Source organism: Zalophus californianus, chromosome 15 (genome assembly GCF_009762305.2).
Source record: "Zalophus californianus isolate mZalCal1 chromosome 15, mZalCal1.pri.v2, whole genome shotgun sequence".
Classification (NCBI taxonomy): domain Eukaryota; kingdom Metazoa; phylum Chordata; class Mammalia; order Carnivora; family Otariidae; genus Zalophus; species Zalophus californianus.
The window spans coordinates 13,932,694-13,953,407 of NC_045609.1; the positions used below are offsets into that span (position 1 = coordinate 13,932,694).

The window sequence follows — 20,714 nt, forward strand, 5'->3', positions numbered from 1 at the left end:
ACTTTACGTGTCGTGTGTCCTGTGACTTCACCACATACCACAACTTGTCAGGTTTTCTTGACAAGTTTAGGAAGATACGGCCCCATTCTCCAAGCACTGCTGACTGGGGCAAGGGGCAGGGGCACCAGACCCCGAGGTTGGACTTTTGGATTTGGAAACCGAGAGTGGTTCCAATGAGTCTCTTCCCGGTGGCTGAAGCTGTAAGAGGCAACGTTTGGAAGACTGGGAAGGTAGAAGGTCTGAAGAGAGAGGAGGGAAAGAGGGGATGAGGAAGAAGCCGGTGTGCACAGATTCCGGGGGAGCGGGCCCATGGCTCCCCTTCATAAGCCACTTAGGCCTCAGGAAAGAATGAGGCTCAGTGAGAAATTTTGCCCCAAATCATCAGCTAGGAAGTCATGAAACCTGGACTCAGATCTGTCTGATTTCAAAGCCCGGGGTCCTCAACCCCTCTCCCCACAGCGTCGACGCTGTGTTAGTTGGCTAGGGTTGCGCTAACAAAGTACCACAGACTCGGTGGCTTTGACAAAGGAAACTTACCATCCTGTGGTTCTGGAAGCTAGAAGTCTGAAATCAAGGTGTCGCCAGGACCCTGAACTCTCGTCTGGCTTCTGGTGATGCGAGCAACCCTTGCCTCCTGGCGGCCATACTTCTTGGTGGATGTTTCTTTGTCCCTTCAAAGGACACCAGTCCTACTGGATTCAGGGCCCACCCTAGTCCAGCAGGAGCTCGTCTTAACTTGATTCCATCTGCAAAGACCCTATTTCCACCTCAAGTCACCTTCAACGCATCTTCTTCAGGGACACAATTCAACCTGAAGCCCTCCTCCAGAGAATGAGATCTGGCTGGTGAGGGAGCCGAGGCCAAGAGATTTGGGGATTGACCCAGGCCCCCAGGCCATCGGTCCACAGGGAGCTGGTGCTGGGAACGCTCTCTCCCCTCTTTCATGTTACAGGTGAAGCTGTCTTGCAGCCACAGGAAAAAAGACACAGAAAATAACGTAAACTGGGGAGGAGTGAGCCAAAAGCAGATATTTAAATCCTCAATGATGAAGTGAAAAGCCGAGTGGGGGCCAGGGGTGAGGGAAAAAGAGGAGCCGGCAATGAGATCACAGCGGCCGTTCATTTATTCCAAATTAAGGGACTCGCATGTGCGAGGTACACGGGGACGTGTCTGCCACGCAGTCAGCTTTCGAGAAGGAGCTCCCTGTTACAAATGCGTCTGTGCATTCAGATGCCCACTTGACCTCTTTTCTTCCTGTCTTCTGTGATGTGTCTCTGGGTAATTCTGAAAGATCACTGTGCTTTACAGTCTTTTAAGAACCAAGATTTTGGCCTGCTCCTTAGTTTTGGAGATTGGTAGTAAATCTTTAAAACCAACATCTTTGAGGAAGAACCAGAATTAGCCAAGCAAGAGAAGAAGAATGTGACAAATTGTACTAACCATAATACAATAATTTAATTCATGTCTGGAAACCCTGAGCAAACAGTCATTTTCGAAATATAGTTCAGATACTATTCTGCGCTAATAAAGATCTTGCTCTTATATGTATATATAATATAATATATATATAATATTGTATATACCATAGCCCCTAAAAGCATGTGTCTCGGAGTAACTCCACGTATCACGTAGCCCAGGGCTGGATCCCAGACGCTCTTACTTTTGGAGGTGCCCCCTCCCCCGTTAGGTCAAGCACGTTCAGATACCCCCCCCCACCCTCTACAGTAATCGATCACTACATCAGGGCTGAGTTCAGTCGTGATGCTGCGTTAGCATGTGACACTTTTAGACATTTGATGAAACTTTTATTAATTTAGTTTCTTTTCTTCCCGGATTCTGAGGACAATAAAGTCTCCTCTTGAGTAAATGAGCACGTTTGGAATTCCTTATTTGGCAGTCACCCCTCTGATTTGCCTCTCACAGCGACCTCTCAGTATTGACGGGCATCGGCAGGCCCAGCTGAGCTTTGATTCCTGGATCCCCCTTTCTTCTCTCTCCTGTGACCTTCGTCACAGGTTTGCTTCAGGACCCAGCAAGACCACCTCCTCTTCTCTTTGAACTTCCCTCATCTTGCTGCAGCCTCCAAAAGAGGCCCCCTCTGAACTCCTGATGGTGCTTCTTGTTTGGCACTTTCTTTTCTATTCCAACTAGATAGATATCGAGCGAGCGTCTGATATGGACCACTGCCGTGCTTTTGTGCCTCGCTGAATCTCCTACGACGAGATTTATTTATAGATGTTGGCTGCAGATACCAATCCCAAAGACGCAAAAGGGAAAAGTCAGCACTTACTTCTTTCACTGAATCAAGGTGCACCATAATTTTAAAAACCTGTCTCTCAGCTTACAGACATTCAAGCCCTCGAGCCCTCTCTCCTATAACCTAAAGAATTGAAAGAGTATTTTAAAACCCCGAAAGAGGCAAAACATGAAAAGAAGCTGAGCTTTTCAGCACTTCCCATGAAGCAGGCTGCACCTTGAATGTTCAAAACAGTAAATTATTTCCTAAAGTGTTTTCTACACGCTGAGTCCTAGGTCTGAATATTTATTTCGACTTCCACCATTAGAGGAAAGGAGAAAATACGAAATCAGAAAACCACAGCCCATTCCTCTCTAAGAGATGTACCTCATTCTAGCACACCTATGTAGATAAGTGAGTCTTTCTGTTTTTCGAAATATAAAATAATATATAGAGAGAGGAGGCAGCTATTAATTAATTGAGGACTGATTATCCAGTCTGGATCTGACCCAGACTCTTGGTCATATATGTACGTTTTTCTACCCCACACTCGTGGATATCACAGCCCCCATGGGCAGCCTGCATGCGAAGACAGCCATTACTCTTTGACATAGTAGTTTGGACTCGAATTCTTGCAAGATCCTTGCGTGATGTTTGTACCTGGTTTCTTCATAGTTTCCTTGGTACCCTTAATTAAACCAGATCGCTTCAGGCTGGTTGTTCAGAGGGTCTGGATGATTTAAAACAAAACACAACAAAGCATTATCTACTTGGCCATGCCCACTGGAAGGATGTCATCTTGTCCTTCCTCTGCTAGCCTGGGGCCGGAGTGGGGCTGCCTACCCCTTGCCCTGCATAGAGACCAACAATCTTTGAGGGATGCGCAAGGGGGCCAGCCCGTGGTCTGCGCTCCAAGCATGCTTTGAGGAGTTACTAGTCAGTGGGTCTAAAGTACCATAGAAACCGAAATTGTTTCCGAAAATGCTAAACAATAAGACATTTCTCCAAAGGGCCTGGGTCCCTTCATTATTTTATAGGAAATCCAACTCCAGCAGCCTCACACAGCCATTATCACTTAATTACCAACATAAATCTCACTAGCAACTTCCATAACTTCATTTGCAAATGAATATGCACACCTCCTAAATCATCCCCTCCTTTTCTCTCTCTCCTGGAAGCCATTCCCCAATTGATGGGAGCTCAGAAAAACTCCAAGGCAGCCGTGATTTGCAGAGGCTCCCAGGTGGCCTGTGGCCCGCCAGGCCAGCGTGTACCTGGAACATGGTTAGACGGGCACCACGGTGCCCACCTTCCCGCTTACACCCATAAATCCTTGCTGGCCTCTGCGAGGGGCAGGAACATGGCAGGAGCCTGGCTCCCTCTGCTTAAGAGGTTCACAAACCACAGTCAACTTCTTAGTGATCTGAGGCCAAGTTTCCGGTATGTAATGAAAACTGAAACCTGGTTTTGGGTTTCCTCCCCAAATTTACACAGAGCTAGTCATGGCAAGAGACGTGTGAGGTAGCTAGGACAAGCGGCACTGAGACTCAACGGAGACGCACGGCCTCAAGTTCTATTTCGGGCTCTGCCACCAACGTGTGTGGCCTGAAGCCCGTCACCCACCCTCACTCCCCTTAGGTAACTTTCTCTAGTAGTGAGAGGGTGCTTTTGACCTTGACTTTTCCTTCTGGGCCCTGTGGGGGCTACAGGGCGGAGGACTTTGAGGTAGGAGCATCCCTCTGAGTCTTATTTACAGCACACACACTTCAGGATGCTATGGCCACCCCACCCGCATCACCATTTATATGTTGCCCTCTGTCTGCATTCTGAAGTGCTGCTCTTCTTTCTTTTAGGCTTCGGCTTGGATTTCAGGCACATTTATACTTGTTTGGCTTTCGACTTAATGGAGACGACCAGAATCATGCCTCCGTTATTTCGAGGGTTCACCTAAATGACCCCCCAGATCATTCCCAATGTGGCGCTTCTGCGAGTTTACGAAATGCCCTGGCAGAAAGAGAGCAAACCCAGGCTTTGAAGGCAGGCATACCTGGTCCCAGCTCTTAGCTCTCGAATCTACTAGCTGTGTGACTTCAGGCAAACTATTTAACCTCTCTGAGCCTGATTTCCTTATCTGAAAAGCTGGGCCAATGCCAACTACCAAACTGTTGCCACAAAGATTAAGAAAATACTTACGAGACATGGAACAGAGTGCCTACTATATAGTAGATGCTGATGCCAACGCGAAATCCTGCTTTTCTTTTTTCACGTGAGTCTCCGATGGGTCAAAAATGTAGGCCATCATACATTTGAATATTGCTTCTTTCTTCTCATCCAGGGTCCCACTTCAGAAAGAAGGAAAGAAGGAAATAAACAATAACCCTCACTGGCTCTGCTGAAAGCATCACCCATCCATTGAAATGTACTTTCCATTCAAAAACTAGGTTATTAATTATTCATTCCTATTGGAACTGAAATAAGAACAGAGCTCACTGCTTACGACCGGAGCTTGACAGGAACAGGGCTCCAACTGCTTGATTTCAATCGTTTCCTGTGATCTATGTAATATATCCCAAATCTGAGATTTGCAGTGTTAAGAATCAGGCAAACTTTAGACTGAATGACTGTCGGTAATATTTAGTAGATGCCCTGGAATGACTGTTCACTTTCCTTTCATTTCCATTCCAAGCAGTGCATTTCTTGGGGATTATTTCACTGCATGGGTGGCCCGAGTCCCTGGGCCTTCAGCCGTATGGCTCATTCCACCGCTCTGGGCAAGCAATAACCACCCAAAAATGCAAGCTTTTCTTTCATGCCCCAGTGGCATGAGTAACATCATTAACTCTTCGAGGCTGAGGTTTGGGATTACGTAAAAACCTTACACCCCGCTGTGTTAGCAGTCCGAATACCAGAGTAACAGAGTGTTTGCAGTCTGTTTTTCATGCCAGAAATGCGGTTGCCCTAATAAACAGTCCTTGAGATATTTTTTCCCAGCGATTACATTTCATCAGGATTGCGGATTTCAAAATGGAAGCTAAGTACTCCCTACTGCTAGTTCCAGCAAGAACAAATACGCGAGACTCCAGACCAGGGGAAATGCTGCTGACATGTCCCCCGGAGCGAAAGGACGGGAAGAGCACAGCTGTGCAGGATGGTGTTTCACATGCTCCTCTATGGATGAGCTTTCTAAAGAGTAAAAACCTTGCAGGACACTCGGTAAAAGGAGACACAGTAACACATTTCCTATGGGCCTTGGGCCAGGGCTGGGACAAACAAGAGCCCCATGCACGTGCACTGTGGATTCCGCGCGCCATCTGGTGGCTCGGAGCTGACATGGCAAGCACCGTCTGGGCTTTCACCCCGTTGAGGCCTCATTCACACAAGGAGCGCTAAGTAGGCTTTGAAGTTCTGTTGGGAGGCGATCACCAGGGCCCCAAAGGAAGACACCAAGGGCCGGGTGTTCTGAATTCCATTCTTTATTCCACAACAGGATACTGAGCCCCCGGGTTCTCCTGGAAAACAGAGATAACTATCCTTCCTTTAGGACCAGCCTTCCACAGACACAGCACCTTGAGCGATCATCTCTGAGCGGTCTGGCCCTTCCTGTTCTCCTTCCTATGTCATGATCACCCAGGTCTGGGTACAGGAGGCCCCCTCTTGCCCCTGCCTGGAACCCACTTACGTCCTCCCTCCAGCCTCTGGGTCCTGCATTTCTGCAGGCTCGGTCCACAAGCATCTTTACATTCTCAGAAGACCTGTCTCAGTTTTTGCTCACCCTAGCGTTTCCAAAGCATATTCCAAGAATACTGGATTTATTATTAAGAATTGTAACTTTGGAGCGCCTGGCTGGTTCAGTCAGAAGAGCATGCGACTCCTGATCTCCTGGTTGCGTTCAAGCCCCCTGTTGGGTGTAGAGGTTACTTAAATAAATAAATAAACTTAAAAAAAAAAAAAAAGAATCGTACCTTTAAAAGAAGCCATCCACCTTGGGAAACTCTGGGTTATACCAAGTTAAAACAGATATTATTGTGGGACGTCTCAAGAGCTTCAACATTCTGAGATCATAGCAGATTTTTAAGAAGGAGCTACAGTTTGCCAAACTTACTTGACATCAAAACCTTTTCCCCACCTCCACCTTTGAAGTGCTTCTTGACATACTGCATTTGACAAAATAACTTTAGGGAGAAAATGGTCTAAACTTCTCACTTGATTAGACCGCCGTCTTTTCATAAGTGAAAAACTGTGTGAGTCTCCTCCGGCTGCCATAACAAAAGTACCACACACGGGTTGGGGGGGGTGGTCTTACACCACAGAAATTTATTTTCGCACAGTCCTGGAGGCTGGAAGTCAGAGATCAAGGTGTGGGCAGGGCTGGTTTCTTCTGAGGCTCTCTCCTTGGCTTGTAGGTGGCCATCTCCTCTGTGTGTCTTCACATGGTCTTCCTTCTGTGTGTGTCTGTGTCCTATCTCCTCTTCTTATAAGGACACCAGTCCTATTGAATTATGGTCCAGCTTCACGATCTCATTTTAACTTAATTACTTCTTTAAAGATCCTATCTCCAAATACAGTCACATTCTGAGGTGCTGGGGTTAGGACTTCAGTATATGAATTTTGAAGGGGGACACAATTCAACTCATGATAGCATCTTCGTTTTATATCTGTTGGAGAAAATGTGTGCATCGATGGAAAGTTATGCATTCTTTAGAGCAGGGCCAGCAAACTATAGCCAGGGGGCCAGATAGGGACTGCCACCTGTGTTTATAAATAAAGTTTTATTGGCACAAAGCTATGCTCATTCCTTCACAGATTGTCTGTGGTTACTTTCATGTTCAAATACCGTATATGGCTTGCAAAAACCAGAAATATTTATTATCTGGCCCTTTATAGAACACGCTTACCAATGCCTGGTCTAGAGCACATCCCTCAGGGCTATCTAATTCCGATGCTGTGGGGACTCTGCCCCTTTCATTGCTTTTGAGCTATTTTACAACTCAATAAGTTGTAGATAATAGATAGCAATACAAAATAATCTTTGCTTATGGACACAAACAAGCCAGCTCTGCCCCCTCTTCCTCATTCCTTTCAACATTCCTCACCTATAAACGTGGTGGTTCTTTGGATTCTCTTTTGAACTGGTTGTGACCTCTTGCAGTACCCTCATTAATCATGAGTTAAATAAAATCTTTAACACATGGTCATTTTATATCTGGATGAGAGTCATAATTTTACCTTTTTGAAAATTTTCCTTTAACATGTCAATGTGATTATGCTTGGGTGTGATAATAGCATTGGGATTATGAAGGACGATGGTTTTGTTCTCAGAAGATGCATACTGAAACATTTGGGGGGCGTGTCATGACGCTTACAATTGACTTTCCAAATGCTTCGTTATGCATGTATAGACACGTGTGTGCATACATACTTCCACATACATAAGGTGTATGAGGGGAAGACAGAGAGAAAGGGAAAGGGCATATGATAAAATATTAACAGCCAGTGAATCTAGGTGAAAGCCGCATGATGCAGTGGAATGGCACACCACTCATTCAACTTTTCTGTAGGTTTGACAATTTTCCAAATAAAAAATGGGAGGGATGAGGTTATGTCACATTCTCAGCTCAGCATGGAGCCAATCCCATGACCTAGATCTGTGGGTGTTTCTCCAGTACTTCTGAGAGCAGCCAATTACGGACCTTTGTTAGCTCTCTGACTCTTCGGAGTCCGTGCCACAAAGAAGAATAAGCAAATGAAACACTGATGTTTCCATTTTATTGACGTCAAACCTTTTCCCCACCTCCACCTTTGAAGTGCTTCTTGACATACTGCATTTGACAAAATAACTTTAGGGAGAAAATGGTCTAACCTATTCAATTTTTTTAGAGTCTTTAAATGGTACCAAGTGAACAAGATATTAAGGTAGAATTTTTTTAACCAGATTTCTCATATTCCCAAAGAATTCTTTTAAAATAAATAAATATTAGGGCACCTGGGTGACTCAGTCAGTTAAGTGTCCGCCTTCAGCTGGAGTCATGATCTCGGGTTCCTGGGATCAAGCCCCACCCTGGGCTCTCTGCTCGGTAGGGAGTCTGCTTCTACCTCTCCCTCTGTGTTTTGTCTCTTTCTCTCAAATATATAATAGATAATCATAAATAAATAAAATAAAATAAAATAAATAAATATTTTCAAACAAGCCCAGGATTTGAGGACCGCTTGGAGGACGTTCATGTTCAAGCTTAGGGTACAACTTTTGAGAGTGGGCATTGAGGTTTGTGTCTCTCAATTGCTGCACAGATATTATATTAACCCACCCCCCCAGAATGACATCATGGCCTTAACGCAGTTAGGGACCCCCATGAATTGTCATGTGTCTGCTGCTTGAGTTGGGACTGTGAAATTTGGAGCGGTTAGCATACTTAGAGGTATGAACGGCCAGGTAACAATGAGGGAAGAAAGTAAGCTACATTCTCAAACACTGTGTCATTTAGCATGAAGGTTTGGGATTGAAATTTTCTGCCTGAGGGAAGCAGAAAAAATGAGTTTTTACAGAATGCTGCCTGTTTCTAAATCTAAAAGGCACACTAAAAATAGCTCACGGGACGGTGCTGCCCAGAGGCTTCCTGAGCTGCCCAATGGGAGTTCCTGCTTGGGGAATCTGTCCTTCAAAGCTGCTCCTCCGAACAGCCCCGAACAGCCCCGAGAGTGTGTGAGTCACGGAGTTCTCCTGGGCTGCCTTTCATCTGGTCACAAGGAAGCAAGGGCTGGAGTGGACGGAGATGCTCCTTAATTGAAGGAGGCCCTAGAGGAGGAGACTTTCCACCTCTGACAAACCTGACGGTCCTGAAGGGAGAGGAGCAGTGCAGGCTCAGAGATCTGACCACCGTGAAATCAACAAGAGTGAATGGGCTTTGGCCATGACCAACACTCAGGCTGAAAAAAAACTGCCTTTCTCTTCCGTCCCACTGGGAGCATGCTGTTTAAGACATGGATTTTTCTTATCTAGGTTATCATCATATCCAGGTCCTTTGGATAGTTTTGCCCACTGCAGTGAGTCTTACTTAGGGACTCCCCAATCCTTTTTCTGTAGCCCATTTCAGTTCAGATTGTTCTGTTTTTAAATTTTCCTGTCTGTGTTGGGATGGCCGAGGCCCTGGGATATTCATTTGTCTAAACCTCCACAGTGTTTAGCGTAGTGTCATTCCTGGAAAGGGGGTTCCAGAAATAGACTTTGAGGGGCACCTGGGTGGCTCAGTCGGTGAAGCGTCTGTCTTCGGCTCAGGTCATGATCCCAGGGTCCTGGGATGGAGTCCCGCATCCCTGCTCAGCGGGGAGTCTGCTTCTCCCTCTGATCCTCCCCCTGCTCACGCTCTCTCTCTGTCAAATAAATAAAAAATCTTTAATAAAAAAAAGGAAATAGACTTTGAGTGTATATACTCAAAAGAATATTTGAGGGCATATAGTCCCTCAAAGGCAGGGACTCAAAGAGCTATCTGCATACCTGTCTTCACAGCAGCATTGTTCACAAGGGCCAAGGGGAGGAAGTGTCCTAGCATTCGCTGGATTAGTGGACACGTAAATGTGGTCTATCCATACAATGGAATATTATTCAGCCTTTACGAGGAAGGAAATCCTGACCCAGGCTACAACCTGGAGGGACCTTGAGGCTATTCTGCGAAGGGAAATAAGCCAGTCACAGGACAAACACTGTATGATCTCACTCACAGGAGGTTCCGACGGGAGTCAAATTCAGAGAGACAGAAGGTGAAATGGTTGCTGCCAGGAGCTGGGGGCTGAGAGGCAAGTTATTGCTTGATGGGGACAGAGTTTCAGTTTTGCAAGATGAAAAGGGTCCTGGTGGTGATTTTTTGCACAACAGCAGGGATGTGCTTCATGCCAGTGAAATGGTTAAGATGGTACATTTTACGTTTGTGTATTTTGCCACAATTAAAACAGAAAAATATTTGAGGGCATATAGTCCCTCAAAGGCAGGGACTCAAAAAGAAAAAGAAATACTTCGTTAAATGTCGAATTAGGGAGCTCATGAGTGATTTCTGCTGCACCTGTGCAGTCCTGCTCTCTCAACAGGATCACGCTTCTGCAACATGTAAATCATATTCGATATCGATGATCGGTATTCCCTCCTCCCCCTGAAAAGCCCTCCACTGGCTTCCCACCTAGAATCAAGTCTGAAATTCTTAGCACAACCCATTGGCCTGCCTGGCCTGGCCTGGCCTTCGGGGCCTGCCTCATCTCACACATGCCTCCCTCATTCTTCTGTCTTTCCTCCCGCTCCCTCCAGTCTCACGGTTTTCCTGTAGTTTCCCCTGGGGAAAGCTTCCGTCAGCTCTTATCTGGCTAATTCCCCTCATTCTTTCAGTATCGGCTAACATACCCTTTATCAGGGAAGCCAGTCCTACCACCCAGGCCAGCTGGGGCCTCCGGCTGTGGGCTGTCTGCATGCTCTTTGCTTGGTCTTGCATAGTACTTAGCATACCAGTTGTTAATCGTTCAGAAAATCATTCAGACTGTAAGCCCCATGAGGACAGAGACATGGACTGCCCCCGTGGCCCGTCACAGGCACTCAGACATTTGCTGGATGAATGAGCCTGATGTCACATTGTCCTTTGTGATGTGGACAATTTCTGCCAGCCCCATCGTCAGGGGTGTGACACCTGCTAAGACCCCAGGCAAAGTAAATTCATTTCACGTGCAGCCCTGGGTCATCCCCTAAAGCAAAAAAGGTCAAAGTCGCAAGCTCTGCCCTCATTCCTAACCAAGGGGGATCAGCATTTGCAGACAACTGTGGTCAGGTGCTCAATGCACGGCCCTGCTTATTCACACGGACATTAATATTTTTCACAACGTCAGCTCTAGATATAAAAAGAAATTGCCCACAGACGAGATGGCACGTTAGTTTACCAATACCTAGATTTTCACGTTGATCGCAAACAAGATCAAGGACTATGTCTTCTACCTCCCCTCCAGGAAACCCTGGCACTCTGCTTCCTCTTCGCAAAAGGAACTGGGCGTTGGTGATGGGGCGGAACATTCCGGAACAACTTACTGTTGTTTTGCTCCCACTATTTCTTTGTCCTTTTTACCACTTTGGCTCACACCTCTCCTCTCCCTTCCGCCTCACTCCACCTGCTCGCAAAGTTTTCTTCCTCTTGGATCCGGTCTCCTGAAGTTAGAACATTCAGTCTTTTTCTGTTCTCACCATCTGCTGCTGGATAAGGGGTGGAATGCTGTGTGTGTGTGTGTGTGTGTGTGTGTGTGTGTGTGTGTGTGTGTGTGTGTGAAGGATAGGGTGGTCTTCAATGCTGAAAATGAGGAAGGAAGCAGGAAGACGGCCTCCAAAATCAGGTCTCTGGATAGAGTATCTTAAAAACAATTCACCAAAAAATCACCCCTCCTGCTAACATCTCTTGCATATGCTCTTGTGTTATGTCTTCTTCCACCTGTGTCTTGCCTTACAAAGGCTCCCTTCTTTTAGGCACAGAGAAAGGAGAGGAAGACACACCTGAGAGATAAACCACACTTACTTTTACAAACCGTTTAAGGGAGTATATAGTGGATGGATGCTGAATAAATTTATCTCAGTTGAGTGGTTGATTGAGAAAAGTTAAACAATTACATAATACCGATTTCTTACAGACTCAGAAACACTGTGGTATTTATAAGCCAATGAGAGCAATGCTGAACTTAAAAAATAAAACTACCTATCATTAGAAAGATATGAGATTATCAATTTAAAAACACAGCAATCTTTAAAATGAATCTCTAACATTTAGCAAATACTTTTTTTTTTACTTAGCACTGCATTTTGTAAACAATGTTTTCATAAGAACTCTTGTGTATCAGAGTTCTCCAGAGAAACAGAACCAATAGGATATATGTATGATATATACTAGAGAAAGGAATTTTTTTTAAGATTTTATTTATTTATTTGACAGAGAGACATAGCGAGAGCAGGAACACAAGCAGGGGGAGAGGGAGAGGGAGAAGCAGGCTTCCCACGGAGCAGGAAGCCCGATGCAGGGTTCGATCCCAGGACCCTGGGATCGTGACCTGAGCTGAAGGCAGACGCTTAACCGACTGCGCCACCCAGGCGCCCCCAGAGAAAGAGATTTATTAAAAGTTTGTTCACACGATTATGGAAGCTGAAAAGTCCAAGTCTGCAGTGTGGGTCAGCAGGTTGGAGACTCAAGAAGGCCAGTGTGCAGATGTAGTCTGAAGGCCACCTGCTGCAGCATTTCCTCCTGCTTAGAGAGGCTGGTCTTTTTGTTCTATTCAGGCCCTCAACTGATTTGATGAGGCCCACCCGCAATCTGCTTTACCCCAAGTTCGTCCACATAATATTTAATCTCAACCAAAAACATCCTTCAAGTTGACACATCAAATTAACTATCACATGTTGTATGTGCACATTGACAAAGAAAGAGAACCCAGCAGAGGACATATTTCAGTGAAAAAAAAAAATTGTAGGTGCCCCATTGCACAAGAACCAGGACCAAGGCTGGAAGCTCCCTCGTGGAGGTGAGTGACACCTTGTCGGCCGTAAGCCACTCCTGCCCTAAGCAACAGGAAAAAAAATAATAAACCATACAATATCTTTGCCTGGAATCTTGAAAACTGTCTCAATAGCTCACCTTAAAAGCCTTGTCCTACCCCCCCTACCCCCCCCCCCCCCCCCCCCCCCCCGCCCGTGAGGAATTAGCAATATCTACTTAATGCCCTCTGGCTCTGAGCCCAGGTGCAAAAATTTAAATTCATATGCTAAACCATCTCTAAGGACACCTACTTATCTATCAGGGAAAGGAAATTCCCAGTATTTTGAGAAAAAGCTCCTTGGGTAGCAGCTACTATTGGGGAGAATTTGATTGGCCTGGTATATCCAAGTTTGGCTGAATGCAGCCTTTCAATGCTCATCAGCAGGCTAGCAAAATCAAGAGAGTCCATAATGGATTTCACCTCCTTCCTTATTGCAAATGCAGCCATGAAAGCCCCTCCCACGCGCTCACGTTGGCCTCCGCCTTGGCGTTGGCGAGAACTCCCTCCGCTTCAAATTCTCCCTGCAGTGAGGTGCTGCGATTCATCATTTAACAGGATCCTTGTGTGACGGCAGATCTGGCCATCACCTCCCCAGGGGACAGCAGCAACAGAGGGAGAGAGGCGGACAGCAAGAGCAAAGCTCGGGAATTCTGATTTTGCCTCAGAGACAGGATGAGCAGGCTTCATCCTCCTCCTTCTGTCTGCCAAACTCCGAGGGATGCAGGCCCTGGGATGAGAGCAGCCTCAGTGGGGCACTCTGCACTCACTAGAGCAGGGAAGCATGCTTATGCAGAACCCCTTCTGTTTGCAGAAAACCAAAAAAGGAGAGGCAAGGATCTAGTGGTAGGAGCAAAGACAATTTTTTTTTTTCTCTTTCTTTAAAAGCTCTTGGATTGTGTTTAAAAGATAAACTGATGGAAAATTTCACGGCCCTCGTAGCATCCCAGTGTTCACTGGGATCTCAGCGGAGACAACACATGGCATACTGGGAATGAATGTGTCCCTCCTGGGGACTGCTGTGAACACGGTCACACCTCCTTCCCTCCCCTCAGTTAGGCCACTGACTCGGTTCTTCACGCTTCTCTTTCTCTGCATCTTCAAATGAGCGAGGCAGTCTGGGGCAGAGGCAAGACAGTGTCCGTCTCTAATTGGCTGATTTGCTGAGTGTCCAAAGGATGGCCTATCCCCAAATATTTAAGTTTTCTTTGTCCCCCTTCCTCCCCTAATTTACGGTGAATATCTACCATGAGACTGGGAATTGCATGAGGGAGGCCAGACATTCTGTAATGAGCAGGCTGCTCTGGGGGTTCAAAATGCCTGGTGATTCTCCTCGGCACCAAGTTGAAAGCCAACAGATTCTGGGTGAGACCAACACAAGTGAAGATCTTACTTCCTAGAAAGGTACATATTCATGGGACGCTAATGGCAGTCCCTTATGAACTTCACCGTGACCACCCACTTCAGTACGAGCTGAGAAACAGAGAAAGGAAGAATGGGTGCCTAGAATGAATCATGTCACCTCCTTTTGAATGGGGCCATGAGTCACAGGGTTTAGCAACAGTGAATGTCAGGGTTCAAGGCAGAAATGATGGTGACAATTGGTCAGAAAGAGGCTCCTCAGCCCGGAAAGAGTGAGATGCTCAGAACTAATCGAGGCAATAATACAAAATAATGTGCAGTGGGGCAGGAGTTCTGTATCGCATAGGAATACTTGACTGTTAAGTATGGAAAACTCAACGAGAGATGCTCGAGCAAACAGGAGTTTATTTTTCTCATCTAACAGTAAGTCCCAAAATAGATACTTTCTAGCAGTAGTCGAGCAGCTCTGAGGAAACCAGGGTCTTCCCAGGGTTTCTTCCCTGACACCTTTAATGCAGAGTTTGTCACCTTGCACGTGTTCTCTGATGGGCTTGAGACGCCTGCCCCTGGTCCAGGGCACACACTGTGTTCGGGCGAGGAGTAGAGGCAGACTGGGGCTGTGACGGTCTCTCTTCTTCTATCAGAAAGCAAAAGCTTTGGGACTCCTGGGTGGCTCAGTCGGCTAAGTGTCTGCCTTCGGCTCAGGTCATGATCTCAGGGTCCTGGAACTGAGTCCCACATCGGGCTCCCTGCTCAGTGGAGAGCCCGCTTCTCCCTCTGCCTGCCCCTCCCCCTGCTTGTGCTCTCTCTCATTTTCTCTCTCACAAATAAATATAATCTTCAAAGAAAGCAAAAGCTTTCCCAGACATATAGCTAGCAGACTTCTGCTGAGGTCTCTTTGTCAAGAACTGGGACACACAACCAGCCCCCATTCCCTAACTCTAAGGAAAGGAAAGTAGGGAACAAGATTGTCCTGCTGGCTGCCTACGCATAAGCCGTTGTCTGGGGGTGGGGGTGGGGTTAACACACCATCACCTGGAACAAAATCAGGGTCTTATGAGCAAGGGAGAAGGGAGGATAGACGGTCGATTAACAACCGATGCTGTCTGCCACAGATCCCCAAAGGAAATTTGAGACTTCTGGATATCCTGATTTGGGTACAGCAGTTTTCTCCACGGATATTCTCTGAGGGCCTTCATGGGAGACATTACAAGGAAAAAATCTCAGATAGAACCTATCAAGCAGCTCCGTCCCATTTTTAGACCCTCAGAGGTAAACAGCTGAAGGCTCCAGCTGAAATCTTGCTAGTAGTTGCTCTTCTTTCCTTCTATACGTGTCTTCCACTTTGCAACTGTGAACATCAAGGATGGAAAAGCACACCGTGTTGACGACAGCACCATCTTCTATCCAGAGAAATGTCAGCTTCTAACCAGATCTGCGCGTCCGTTCCGGAGGGTGCGTGCATACAAGATGCAGGCATTTAATAAAAGACTTTTCCAGTGCGTTTTGAGCCCTGTGTACCTATCTCTGAATGGGAGTTCATCATTCACTATTTTCTGTGGCTCTCTATTATCCACAGGATTGTGGTGCTCTTGCTCACTCATTCCAGGCAGCATCCGGAAAGATCCAGTTAAGTACCTGCAGGGAGCCTTAGCAACAGCAAACAGGGAGTTCATTCATACAAACACTCCTCTAAGTAAGAGACATTTCAGAAAACATTGACCTGGATGACTTTCCTTAACTTACACTTCCTCTTCCCCATTCAACTCTCTTCTTTGCCTTTCCAAAGAGGAAGCGGTATTCGTTGTAAATTGGAAATAGGAGAAGAGTCAGGATTAAAATTCAGAGGCACTGCCAAACCATCACATTTATAAATGATTCAGCTTAGAAGGGAATCCAGGATATACATCTTTAGAGATCTCATGGGAAGATTTAAAATATATGGCGTAGGCAACTAACGCCCATAAATTTGAATTATTTGTATGTTGCAACCTGTGTCGTGAGAGCCTAAGCAAAGGGGTCGTTCAGCTGTGAGAGCCAGAGGTGGGACAGGGAGCACATCCCAGGGGCCATTGCCAGACAAAGCACAGGCAGAGTCTCTTTCTCGGAAACAGACATGTTCCTTGCTGGAGGAAACAGCCTGTGACAGGCTTTAGGTGTAAAGGATGCAAGAGAGAATGCTGAATACGTGAATCCTCGCGCCGAAGTAGCTAAGAAAGCAGGAGAGACTCTAATACACTTGCCTGTATTACCGGCACCTGCTTTTGCTGTTAAAATAACCACTAGTGATAAGCTCTATTCATTTATGGGTGAAGCAGGGAAATTGCAAGGATTAGGGACAGCAAATGATTCTAACCCCCATTCTACCACTTGCAATGAACCATGCACCTTTGCAAGGATGAGGAGGGGTAGCTGGAGACTCTGGGTCTCCTCTATCAGAGCAGCGTATTATTACATGTTGATCCAGATGACAAGGATGTCAGCTTTCGAATGTTCTTGTTTCAAGAGTAATTGTGTCACTGCAAATTTTCCGACTGATGAATTTATCATACTGTCACCACAAAATACTGGATTCTTATTTATCCAGGTTCAAGAACTTACTGCATGGCTCCCGTGTTTCTGGTACCTTGTTTGGTGTGTAGGATACCAAATGAATTAAAGCAAAACCCTAATTCTTAAGGGGCTCATAAGCTGAGGCAGAAACATACACATTCGTCCATTCATACAACAATAATTTAGCGAGTAATTACTCTGTGCTAGACACAGGAAGTGCAGAGATTATGAGGCAGTAAACCTGACATGTTAATTGTGTACCTCTCTCTCTTGATGTTTTAGACGTAACACACAGCAGGGTGCATGGCTTTGAGTCAGCTCTGCTGCCTTTTTGTCGTGTGACTTTGGGGCAAGTTACTGAACCTCCGCCATTCTTGGTTTCCTCTTCTGTAAAATGAGAAAAATAACAGCACTTCCTTTATGAGTTGTTTTGGGGGTTAAATGTATTAATACATATAGAAAAATATTACCTCGTCTTCTTTATAGCAAGTATGATGGGTAACTGTTAGCCACTCTTTTTTTTTTTCCGTATCATTATTTTTAATGTCCAGCATTTACAATACGAGGGCCAGAGCTTTCTCCCCAACTCAAGTTTATAAACTCTCAATTGGCTTGTGAGGCCAATAGGGATACTTCTTCTTGCCTAATCTGGTTTCTGGGAAGACTTCATTCAGGTCCTCAATGGTCATCTGATCAAATGGAATTATGTTCCTCATCTTCTCCAGGTCTTTTTCATATTCCTCAATCCTGGCCTTTGAGAGAGACAAAAACTCGGCACAACTTTTCACATCTTCTTTTTCTTCAGCATCCACCTGAACAGTATATTTATCCTCTGGCACAGGAACCTTCAGGGCATTAAACTTCTTCTCAAAGTCATCTACCAAACCAGCCTTTGCCTTGTAGTAAGCCACATTGGCCTTGTAGTAAGCCCAGTCGATAGCAGGTGGTTTCTCAGGGAGAGTAGCCAATCTGGAGGTAAGTGTCTCATTCCAGGATTTCAGGGAGTTAGCAATGGCCTTCTGGTTTCGGGGTATGATCTCCCCAAAAGCTACCCAGTCAATGGTTTTTAGAGCAAGTTTTCACGCAGCCATCTTGAGATCCTTCACCGACCCCGGCGGCCTAGAGTCCACAGCAGCAAGGAACGGAACTCATTAGCCACTCTTATTACTACAACTGAAGGTTTGGAGAATACAGAAATAGAAGCTACTATGATTCGGGGCACTGGGAGTGGTTTCCTGTGGAAATGCCTTGTGATTTGGGTCTTCTTGGAGGAATTAGAGATGGTTAGTCCATCAGTAAGCATTTCTCTCTTTTCTTAAAGATTTATTTATTTTATTTATTGCTTGGGGACAAAGTGGGGGGACACTAGAATTTTAGAAATACTTGGGAAGGAGTTAGGATGCTGGAGGAATGAGGACAATGGGCTTAAGTTTGTAAAAGTGTAAAGTGAGACTGAGGCCCTGAGTGGTATGCCAATGGAGACATCTGGTAGGTAGTTGGGTAGACACACTGGGGGCTCGGGAGAGAGATCTGGGCGGGAGATACTGATTTTTTCCCCCATCATTAGCATGTAAATGGTAGCCCAGTCTATAGTTGTTGTTGTTTTTAAGATTGTATTTATTTATTTGACAGAGAGACACAGCCAGAGAGGGAACACAAGCAGGGGGAGAGGCAGAGGGAGAAGCAGGCTCCCCGCTGAGCAGGGAGCCCGAGGCGGGGCTCAGTCCCAGGACCCTGGGATCATGACCTGAGCCGAAGGCAGACGCTTAACAGCTGAGCCACCCAGGCGCTCCTGCAATCTATAGTTTTAACGAAGTTACTCCGGTAAAATTTATACAGTGAGAAGAACAGGGGTCTGAAGATGTGACTCTGGAAACAGGTCAGGAAGAGGAACAGGAGTCTTCCTCCAAAGAGGTGGAGAAGAAACAGCTGGGAAAAGAAAACAGGAAGAAGCTGCGTCATGAGAAAATGAGACCTGGAGGAAGACAGCGCTTCAGAAAAAGGAAATCCTCAACCATCAAGGACGGAAAAGGCAGCTCTGTGGTTAGGAGACCACGTGCCCACCTTGTTCCGTGTGGCTCAAACAAAGGGCAAAGTAGGGGGAATTCGTTAGGAGGTGGGTTGGCTTTCACCACATGCTGAGAAGCCTTCAGCGCATGCTCCAGGGCGGGGCTTTATTTTGTAGGTAACGGGGAAGGCAACGTAGGCCAATTTATGAGTATGTTTTTAATAAGTCATTTTTTAAAACTGAGGTAAAGCTTATATGCACCGAAATGCCTAGATTTCAAGGATTCATTTCAAGGACTTTTGACAAGTGTGAAACCTGTGTGACCAACACCCTAATCAAGAAAAATATTTCCATTACCTCAGAAAGTTCCCTTGTGTTCTGTTCTGTTTTAATCTCCACTTCCTATAGGCAAGTACCATTCTCATTTCTACCCAAAAGATTACTTGTGTCTATTCTTGAATTTCACAGACATGGAAGCATGCAGTATGTAAACTTTGTTCTCTGGCTTCTTTTGTTCAACATAATGTTTTTGAGATTTATTTATATTGTCGCACAGATTAGTAACTCACTATTGCTGAATAGCAAGCGTTATTATATGAGGAGATCACAATTTATCTATTCCTCCATCGATGGACATTTAGGTTGTAATAAACTTTTGGTTATAATGACTAATGTTGGCAAAAACATTCCTGTACAAGCATTTTTGTCGTAATATGTTTTCATTTATTTTGGGCAAATATCTAGGAGTGGAACTGCCGAGTCATCAAGTAGGTGCACTTAAACTTCACTAGAAACAGCTTTCCAAAGTGAGTGTACCATTTACACACCCACCAGTAATGTATGAGAGTTCCAATGTTCCACATCCTTGGCTCTTTTCAATCCTTAAAATTTTAGCCTTTCTAACGGGTGTGAAGTGGTATCTCTTTGATGGTTTAATTTGCATTTCTCTAACAATGAATATTGAACACCTTTTCAGAGGTCTGCTTTTGCATGTCTTCATTTGATAAGCGTCTGCTCCGAAAGTTTTGTCCACTTTTTTCTGATAGGTATATGAAAAATGTATGCTGAGGAAAATTGATATTTACTGGAATATTATATGTTGAAGGCAATTGATATTTATTCTGAGTGGGTTTACAATAGAACCATTTATGCATTCGGTCAATGAAAAACTGAATGACTGAAAGATGGGGAAAAAAATCTGGGCATCTGTGATGTCCGGTAACTTTAAATTTAAATACCTCTATATAAAATCCAAAATATAAAAATGACTTTAAATTATGTAAAAGTAACCTTAACTTTAAATAACTTTAAATTATACCTTATTAAATATGTTTATTACATGTCAGACTCTTTGAAGATGGGATAATGTCTTCTCCATTGACTACGGGAGAGATCTTCATGGTTAGAAGGCAAAGAAAACCCATGCCACAGAGTCAGTTTCCCTGGGATTAAGTCAGGAACCAAACCATGCTAGTGTGAGGCTTCGATTTTGTATGTAGCAGTAGATGACGTCACAAACAGAAAATACAGGGATGGACCATTTTTGAGATTGCACAGGGGAACACAAGCACTGTATAAAGAAACATCCGCATGTTACAGTCCGCTTTGGGCACTGACTGCAAAGGCTGGGGTGGGCCTCTTCTTTTCAGCCCTGCCCCTAACACATAGCTAAAGTAATTTTCAGGGCCTCTGAACCATTCTCACGTTTTCGGTTTTTTTGTTTTGTTTTGTTTTGTTTTTGCAAGTGTCCGGAATCCATTTCAGACCCACTGTGTCAATCTCTTTGTGGGGGGGTGCCGGCCTGTGCCTTTTTGGAAAACAAGCTTCTAGGTGGCTGTGAAGTGCACCTAGGTGTACCTCGGCTCTCCCCTCCCCCGCTCAGAGGCACGCCTACTCGATTTAGGGCCCTGAGGCAGGCCAATCTCCAATTAGGAGTTGATGGAGTTGATGAACATACTACAGTAACGTTTAACGAGGGGCACCTTTCCTGTAAAAAATAGTAAGGGAGGGGCA

General features: G+C 45.4%; 1 long non-coding RNA gene and 1 pseudogene across 4 annotated transcripts; both read right to left on the minus strand.

The window, feature by feature from the left end:
* Positions 1-909: 909 nt before the first annotated feature.
* Positions 910-20,570, minus strand: LOC113918746. 4 transcript variants are annotated; one of them, XR_003518673.1, is made up of 3 exons: positions 20,020-20,570; positions 4,430-4,578; positions 910-2,966 (listed from the first exon to the last, which is right to left on the minus strand). It is a non-coding gene; the product is annotated as an uncharacterized LOC113918746 (long non-coding RNA). The 4 variants fall into 4 exon arrangements; XR_003518672.1 differs by lacking the exon at positions 20,020-20,570 and adding an exon at positions 5,322-5,421; XR_003518674.2 differs by lacking the exon at positions 20,020-20,570 and adding an exon at positions 4,734-5,076.
* Positions 17,287-17,784, minus strand: LOC113918737 (annotated as a pseudogene).
* Positions 20,571-20,714: the final 144 nt, after the last annotated feature.